Source organism: Rhamphochromis sp. 'chilingali' (genome assembly GCF_963969265.1).
Source record: "Rhamphochromis sp. 'chilingali' genome assembly, chromosome: 8".
In the NCBI taxonomy this organism is placed as follows: Eukaryota; Metazoa; Chordata; class Actinopteri; order Cichliformes; family Cichlidae; genus Rhamphochromis; species Rhamphochromis sp. 'chilingali'.
In genome coordinates this window covers 2,466,358-2,475,989 of record NC_137935.1, presented here as the reverse complement: position 1 = coordinate 2,475,989, position 9,632 = coordinate 2,466,358, and the positions used below count along the sequence as shown (strand labels likewise).

At 40.9% G+C, this 9,632-nt stretch overlaps 1 long non-coding RNA gene across 1 annotated transcript; it reads right to left on the bottom strand.

The window, feature by feature from the left end:
* Nucleotides 1-2,951: 2,951 nt before the first annotated feature.
* Nucleotides 2,952-4,037, bottom strand: LOC308401350. The gene is made up of 3 exons (XR_013972539.1): nucleotides 3,945-4,037; nucleotides 3,750-3,807; nucleotides 2,952-3,003 (listed from the first exon to the last, which is right to left on the bottom strand). It is a non-coding gene; the product is annotated as an uncharacterized lncRNA (long non-coding RNA).
* Nucleotides 4,038-9,632: the final 5,595 nt, after the last annotated feature.

Sequence of the window (9,632 nt, the reverse complement as noted above, 5' to 3'; positions counted from 1 at the left end):
GCAAACAATACCTTTCAGCTAGCTAAAACAGAATATTATGCTATCAGCGAGCAACGTGGCTAATGCCTTTCACACAGCTTTGTCTCAACTCCAAAGAGCCACAGAAGTAAAAGCTCATAATAATAATTGAAACAATCTTTGAAAGAATGACTTACCAAGCATGGCAAACAACTCAAATATGTAGAGCAAAATGTTCTGAAACGGCTTCACTTCAGCTTCGATTGGAGCCGTGCTGGGGGCGGAGTCTGTGAATGTACTCTGTTGGTGTCATAGCCCCTCTAGGAGTTCAGAGTTAAGAGGTCAAGAGTTAATGTTTCCATTGTAACACCTCCAGATTTGACAGAGAAACACTCATTTTTAACACTTGATTTTAACTACTATCATTTTACACCTCAGAGTTACATTAAAAGAATGTGACTCTGCTTAGAGTAAAATTAACTCTACTTTTGCAAGAAGACTATTAACACCAAAACATTTAACACTGTTGAATTTGCTGTGTACACTTTCCAGATTGCCTATCTTGTCAGGAAGCTCCATCTCATGTCTTGGATTAGAAACTTGAGCCAACATAACGTCTGACATCATCAGGGTTATGATTCCCAAATCCCACAAACCTCCTTCAGAAGACTAAAGTGGTATTTACGTGATGTGTGAACTGACATGTCATCTTGATCCCAGTGTAATATGAAAACCGCAAAAAGATTACAGTAGCATATTTTTACCTTATTGTGTATTCCAGGATGTCCCAGAGCAGATTATTTCCTGCTCTGGTTTGAGGCATCTTTGGAAATGGATAACATTTCTGCATTATTTAAAAGGAATAAGACGTGGTGGTTGGGTGAGATCCATCATCCTTTCTCCTGTTTGTTTCCCAAAAAACAAATGAACCACTAAATCAAGCCTCAGTCTCTCTGGCTGCCAGCGTCCCTGAGTCAGGCAGGATTTTTACACCCACGTCTCCAATCTTTTGCTCTTTTGAGGGGCACACCAGGTTCAATGCAACACAGAGTGAATTTTGTTTAGCTTTATGCTCGCATATCTCATAAATATGGCAATAAATCAGTCATGCTTTGCTGCAGAGTACCCAGGGTTCTGAAATTTCAATTTATTAGGTTTACAAATCAGGTCAGTGCTCAGTAGAGGTGAGAGCGGAAGCTTACCGACCTGAACGCTGCAGGTTCTGCTCAGTGAGAGTCTGTTTATAAAATGAATCTCATCCCACAGCAGAGTTTCCCTTTTGATTTCAGTTTAATGCACAATTGTACGCTGCTAAAGCTGATCCTGTCAGGAGATGCTGCACACTGATGCTCTTTATCTTCCTCCTGTGTTGCCAGTGAACTGTGGAAAGAGCTCTGTCTGCCTGAAGCATGCAAATCCTTTAAAATCACCTCCACAACTCCACACTTTATTTTAAAATACTGATCCTTGATTATCGCACAAGTTGCCAAACACCAAATATAATGGATGAGCGATTATGAACACTTTCACCAGATGCACACAGTATGTGCAACATCTTTAAATCAGTCCACTTTCCAGTGTTAAAATTAAGCTATCCAGTGCGCTTTTGCAGCCATTTTCCCAGCAGTTTATCTCGATCGCACTGAGTTTTTCGAGCTGTCAGAAACCCAACCACTCTGCTTAAATGGAGCGAAGCCGCTGTTCAGCTCAGCGGACAAACGGCGATGCAAGTGAAAGGTCGGCTCCAGCCTCACAGTCAAGTGAGTTAAACAGAAGGGAGTGGCAACACAAAGCTAGTTGAGCTCACTTGAAGCTGGGTAAGACATATGCACTGTTAGCAGCTGGTGCAGTTCTGCAGGTGGGTGGAGGAGGACAAATGTCAGCAGTCTGGTTTCTTAAATAGTAGTTCTTAAAATATCTCCAGAGATGAGATTCCCTCATGCAGGCAGGCAGGTTCTCTTCTGCCTCACAAATGTTTCTTAACTGCACGCTGTCCTTCTTTGAGTGTAGTTAATTTGAAGGTTAGCCATCTTCACGTGTCTCGCTGTGTTTTTATTCCCAGCTTTTGTTCCTTTTCCTGCACTTGCTTTTGTCTTGATTGAGTTCACCTGTCTCCCATTATCATTCTCCCTGGTGTGTACTTAGTATGCATGTCTCCTCTCAGTCTTTATTTCCTCATCCTCCTTGCAGTCTCCAGCTGGCTTTGTCTGTTTGGTTACTTTTTTCTCTATTGTGAACTGTGGATCTCCTTCCACTGCAGTGCCTTTTGTTCATCACATGACTTCTGAATGCAAGTTCCTTTTACTGCCTGTTTATTTTTTCCCTTGATGCCAGAAACCAGCTCGCTTTAAAACTTTGCACCAACCATGGCAGGTAAATGAAATGAAATGTCTCAGCTCTGGTTCTTACTCATTCGAGCATTCTGATTGTTATTAATCTCACAGTTTAGTATTCTGAAGCTGTGAGCACCAAGTCATGATGAGTGATAACCCTAACTGTAAAAACAGGAAATGTTTTCAACTGCATGTCAGTTAGTTTGTCAGAATCTTGCTTAACCCTCTGCTGTTTGTTTTTGGCACAGCTGTTGGCGATCAGGAGACAAACATACAGTCAAAGTGAAGGGACAGACATTTACATGTTGCAGCTTCAGAGCACTGCAGCTGGTTTACACAACAGCTTTAGCAACATTGACTGTATCTAAAAGATGGAAGTGGCTTCTGGCTTTCAGAAAAGCAGTCATTGGTTGCAATGCTCTGAGCTCAGTGAACACGTGCCTGATGGGAGTGTGGGCCAGTGTAGCACAGCATGACAGGTTGCTAGCATATAAGCACTCAGTGCAGTCTCAAGTGGGACTCTGACTGAGAAACAGAGGAAAACTAAGTATGAGTAATAACTGCTATGCACACCATCATTCATATACAGTCTATATTTAATACTAATTATGTTTCCACACACTGATGGTTTAACAGCTAATATGAACAAAGTTCTACTTACAAGCTTTTCTTTTTAAATGAGGTAAATCCATGATGTGATGAGACCGTCCCACTGAAAAACATGTTATTATATATTAATATATAGTGTTTTGTGTGTGTGTCTACACAAGATGCTTTCAAGCATATTTTGAGATGTTTGGCAGCTCTTGGAGCCCAACACACAGTAGCATAGCATCACACTCCATATGTCTGTAATGCATCTCCTCCTAGTTCATCTCTCTCTTAATGCATTAGTCTGCAGTTATGGTTATGAGTGTTTCAACCTTAAAACTGCATTACTTATAAAAACATCAGTGTAGTATTTATGGTTCCTGTGGTGTAAAAATGCTATTTTAGTTTTGTAGCGCTTGTCTAACATGCTCCACCCTCTCCTCATCACCCTCAGAAAAACCTTCACTTTCCTCTCCCTCTTCACTTCCATCATCTCTCACATCCTCTCGTTCACTGTCTGAACTACACGCAGACCTCTGTGTGTGAACGAAGCACGCAGCATCGACGTTACCCTCAAAACCTGCCAAATGTTTTCAACCTGTTTGCTGTTGGGCACATCAGAGGTCCAACCAGATCACCAAAGTGCACCAGATTCATTGTAAATAATGTCATTAACATTACATAACATAGATGGCTACCTCTCATAGTGTCCTGCAAACCTCATTGCACATCAGCTGAGAACTGCTGACCCCGCATACAATAAAGTTTAATGCTGCTTTGTGTTAGTGCTGCTAAGCTTCTATTTGAAACTGTTATTGATTTAAATGATTGCTCAAACAACCTTTAGCTGCCACTATATGAGCTCACCTCGTGTCACATGGTTTGGAGAGAGACGGGCTGCCGTTGTTTCACTCTGTGGCTGTTTCTGAAATTAAAGGCGACGCGTTTCATGGTGCAAAGTTGTGCTGAGTAGATATATGGTCACACATGATGCTGGCTCAATGTTTTTAACAGCTGCTGTTAGCTAAAATATTCTTAACCTGTTAATTTTGCCCTGCTCACCTCATTTGAAAGAAATTCTGACTTCCTTCAGTTTGCCTTCTCTTGCCTGAATTTGGTTTCCTGCGCACAGACATGAGTCGTGGTGGCATTAGCTGTCAGCTGGATATTAGAAATCAGCTGTGCTGTAAAGGAGAGTGAGAGTGTGGGGTGGGCTATACCATTTGTCATTTGTAAGGGCTGAAAGTGGAGTCAATATTCAATTGCAACCAATGTTTTTTCATGAACTTTAATTATGACACTAATAACCTAGAATTAAAAAAAAAATCCAATGAAAATGGAATTTCATTCCTGGCTTGTAAGGGCTCATCCCACCACTGAGACCCTGAGTAGTATTTATTACTTCTCCTCTAAGATGATACACTAGCTGGCTTTGTCTGGACTTCGTATTCAAATCCTGGTGGTCAGCAGCGCTACCCCTCAGCCTCCTGTAAACTCTTTAGGTGGCACAAATCATCAATAAAGACATTCCCCTGAAACACCGAGGTACCCAGAATTGAACATAACTGAAAAAACCTTAATGTACCAATGTTCTCTTAATCTCAGTCACAATCACAGCGCTATGTGAACAAAGAGTGAGTATACTTCATATTGCCTCTTATTTGTCCATTTAAACACATCAACACCTCATTTATAATTGAGAAGAAATACATAAATATATATATTAAAAAATACACACTTTGATCTATGAAGCATTTGATTGTGATTTATCTGTGATTAACATGTATCTGAAAAATGCTTCCTGTGTAGTTGGTGCTGTTTGGAATTAGTCAGCTGTGAAGATTTTAGGAGATCCAAATGAACCCACACAAGTTGTTGATGACTCATGCAAAGTGTTCTGCGTCCACAGAGGAAGAAAACATGTCCCGAACGCCTTTGATGCATAAACAGAGCAGGTTTAAATAATTTCAGAGTTTGGGGGTAGAATAGCTTTGTCTTGCTCTGTTTAATGTTTTTATGCTTCTCTCTTATCCAGAACAGGGTGTGTGTGTGTGTGTGTGTGTGTGTGTGTGTGTGTGTGTGTGTGTGTGTGTGTGTGTGAGAAAGAGACCAAATGCAGATCTGTCAAGCAAGTTTTCCTCTTGAGGAGAGCAGATGCTGAAATCCCACCTGTTCTCTCTCTCTCTCACTCGTTTTCCTATCTTAGTGAGGACATCTAAGTGACATAATGCTAACCCTGACCCTGAGCCTAAACCAGACTATGACCTTGTTGTATTCCTGACACTAAAACCAAATTATGAGCTTCAAAAATGTCTTTAAACTCTTGAGGATGTCCACTTTTGTCCCCATAAGAGCTGTTGGTCCCACCAAGAATAGTAAACTTCATTTTTTACGTCCCCACAAAGATATGTAAACATGGCACACGCACGCACACACGCACACACACACGCACGCACAGAGCCGATCAGCTCTGTGTTTTAGCAGAGCAGGCAGAATCATTTTGTGCGCTGCTGTCTGGATGACTTTTGTCAAATGTTCTAAAACTTCGAAGCCCTGAATTAATGTGGAAGATTAAAGGAATCTCGGCTTGTAGATAAAACGGTCATTTATTGAAGAAAATAACGCTGAGCTTAACTGGCCTTAAGCTCATTTAAAATGGTTTAAGTGGAATTGTCTCAGTCTGCTGTTGGAGATCGCTGCAGGCTGAAGTCACACAGAGATAAGAGCTCTACTTTACAGATCCACAAATCAGCTTGATAAAAGACAATACCTGCTCGCTGCTTAGTTTATGTCTGTAGTGAGACCGAACAGGTCGGTGTGCAAAATTGTATAAAGGGCTGAATGTGGCGTGAACCAAAGGAAACAAAGAAACACGCAATTTATTTATTAATTTTTATTTTTTTTTTGAGAAATGAAAAGAAACATTAAGATGAAAAACTGGGAGCTGTAAGGAGTTGTGAATATCACAGAGTCAGCATCTATCTTGGGTTTAAATATTCACAGAAAAAAGTGGAGCCGATCTCTGGAGAGGAACGACAATAAAACCGCATCATCTTTGCACTGAGGCCCACAAATCCCCGAGGAGACTTGCATGCAGCTCTGAGTGTGTGTGTGAATGTTTGCGTGTCATCACAGTCTAAATCCCTCCTAATCTCTCTGAATAATTAGCAGAGTTTCTAGATTTAATCATGAGTTTCAGCACTCAAATGCTTAACAGGGTTTTTTTTAAGTGTTTGTAAATGGATCAGTTTGACAGAAACTTTTCAAGTCTGTGTTTCTGTATCTGTGAAGAAACACAATGAAGCAAATACAACACACAGAAGCTTTTTCCTTATCTGGCATCACTAAGCTTAACATCTTTAAGTTCTTTGGTGTCTTCCAACTTTTAAATACACCCATAAATAAAATGTACTGTCATAAATTAGGCTAACATGAATGTGGTTATCAACTCTGGAAAAACCAGGGTTGACTTACTACCTATCCTAGGACCAAGTTTTCATGAAGGACGTGGAGTTTGCAGCACTGGACCAATCAGAAACAGGGACAGGTTTGTCTAAAGCAGTGTTTCCCAACCTTTTGGAGCCACGCCACATATTTCACACTAGAAAAATCACTCAGCACACCATCAAACAAAAATGGCACAAAAAGCATATTGATCATTTTTTCCCTGCACACCAGGCATAGTGGACTTGGCTCAGTTTGTCCCCTGTATACCTTTTTTGCTTTCTTCGGACCACTACTCAAGTTAGAACCTTCACCTGGGTCGGAATCTTCTCCAGGACCAGGTCAGACTGACTACTTTAGCTTTTCAAATATTCATCTATTGCTGTTACGCGCTGTGTTGTCTCACAGTATGACTATTATGTAATTTTGTTCTTCGTCTTCTTCTGTTCTACTGGCAGCTCTCGACACTTTTAATTAGAGCAGGTGGTTGTACTGCCCTCTAGTGGAAGAGAAAGTAGTCATTGTGCCTCTTACAAAGAGTACTAATCAGGTGGAGCCAGGTAATCTTCCACGGCACACCGGTTGGGAAGCACTGGTCTAAAGGTTGTGTTTTCCAAGTTAAAGTCATAAAGGAAAGCTGGCTAAAGGTCTGTCTCTGCGCATTAACAGCCTAATCAGTATTATGCTAACTGCTGCTCCACAGTCACATCCCAGCCATCAACTCTTCCATCTATCCATCATGAGCTCCTCATTTCTCCATTTACAGTTTTGTGTTCGTGTTGCTTGGAAGTTCTCCGATGAAGGGTAAGATAGTGGTTTCAGGCTGCAACCCCAACAGCATCTGATACACAGTAAAATAATTATTAACCTGAAAAAAACCTCACTAGCTGAGTCTTTGTAACAAAGATTTGTGCGGTTTGTTTGGATTTTTCTGTTTTGTTGTTTTGTTTTGGGGGTTTTTTCCTCTGAGTCCTCATTGTGTTTTATCAGCCATTGTTTTTGTCCTGCAGTTTTGGTACACAGAAAAATACCCAGACATACATGAGTCGGGTTGTTGTTGTTTGCTGATTGTTTAATTATGTGTACATATTCATGGTAAACAGGAATTAAAAAGTTGTCTTTGCATTCCTGTGCGTGTTTTAGCTGATTTCTTTTTCCTTTTGACGTGCTTGGTCGGTCACAGATGGATCATCGCATGACACGGAAACATTTTTGATATTAGAGATTAGGTGAGAAGGGTCACGTCTGAACACTTTCCAATTTATAATCTTCTCTTGAAAAGACTCCAAATGTGTTATAGTTTGAGTTTTAAGGCCAACAGTAGCTCTTAAATCTGGTTATCTGCTGATTTTAGCCGAGATGGTAAAAGTTCAAATCCAGCTGACACCTGGATTATATTTCTCCCAAATGATTCCAGCTGTAATTAAACCAATGTAGTTATTTGTTTTGGTTTACACAGTATATTTTTCCATTTCAATATTCTTGCCTTTTCCAGTGATGTTGATCCAGGAGCAGGCTGTAAAACACAGTGAGAGTAATGGGAGAGGTAGTCACACTCAGCTTACTGTCCAAGTCATCAAAATCAGTAAAACTAATTTCACTTCGACCATAATCCCAGCTGTTAATGGTGTAGCTGCTCCTCTGATGAGCATGAATTCACAATTTTCTGCAACATCTTATTCGAAACAAGAATTTTTAAAATTTGTATAGATCTGTCACACGTGAGAGTTTGTGCAGCTTGTGTTCAGTTCATCATTTTTTCTCAGTTTTTGTGCTGAAGAGTGAAATGACCACCACTTTGCACCAGTTATTGCTGCTATCTGTGCCTACGTGATCCAGGTGTTAGAGTTCTGATCCACTAAACCAGATGTAGGCAACTCCAGGCCTCGAGTGCCGGTGTCCTGAAGGTTTTAGATGTGTCCATGATCCATCACAGCTGATTTAAAGGGCTAAATGATCTCCTCAGCATTTCTTGAAGTTCTCCAGAGGCCTGGTAATGAACTAATCATTTGATTCAGGTGTGTTAACCCAGGGTGCGATCTAAAACCTGCAGGACACCGGCACTCGAGGCCTGGAGTTGCCTACCCCTGCACTAAACCGTCCTCAGTGCTGACAGTCAAACATGATGACACGTCTAAACGTCATCTAGAAGAAAAATTAAGACGTGCTTTTCATCAGAGATTAGTTTCACCAAACACAGATTTTGTGATGGCATGTGTCTGTCCGCGGGCATGTTTAGACATCTTTGTGAGGACAGAATGCTACTATACTTTTGGGGACCAACAGTCACTTAGTGCAGCCGTCTCCAACCTTTTTTGCGCCACAGACCGATTTATGTCCGGCAATATTTTCACAAACCGGCCTTTAAGATGTTGCGGATAAATACAACAAAATAAAACCATTACCAAAAAAGAAGATTTATTCATAACACACGGGAAGAGTCCCAGGGAAACGGAGTTAACGATAAAAAATATTTTAAAAAATAACGATAAAATCCCTGAAAACCATACATTTCACACCTGAGCCTCAACTCTCATGGCCCGGTACCAAACAACCCCCAACCACGAACGCCCGGGGTTGGGGACTGCTGACTTAGAGGGATGAAATCCTAGTCCCCATGAGTTTGAAGGTATTTTTGAGGTTCGAAATGTGGTTTTAGTGTCAGGATTACAGTTAGCCTAAAAGGGTTATGCATTCATTTTGATGGTTAGGGTTAAACCAGCTCTTTCTTGCTGCTAGGGAAAGCATTATGATGTCCCCACGAGTCTGTTTCTATATGCTTCAGCTTTTCTTTTTTCATTTTCAGTTTGTGTGTGTGTGTTTGTGCTGCAGTTTTTTTAATCAATAAAAGCAGGTGGAACTGCTGATCGAGTTTCTCAAAAGGCGGTGGGTTGCATTTTTAGATCCACCCTGCGTCTGCTGCGTGAGCCTTCAGGCTGAGAAGGGTTTGACTTTCCTCTTCAGTGCTCCAAATATGTATTTTGTGAAAAGCACTGTATATATGCTTTCCTGCTGTTCAGCCACACAGTATCTTCAGCTGATATTTAGAACACTTATGGTTACATTGGGATGGAGAACAGCACAGAATGTGGAATAAAGTATTTTATGCACGCGGTTGCCCTTAATTCAAACGTGTCAAAAAATAGTAACTTCTGCACAGAGTGGAAAATGTCCCGTGGGATTTACTCAGCATGTGTGTGCACATTTACATACCTGGCACTGAGCGCATTCAGCTGTTATATATATGCAGGGAATATTGCATATTCCCTGGTGTCAGGACTGTACAGTTCATCCCTGCATTTCTAA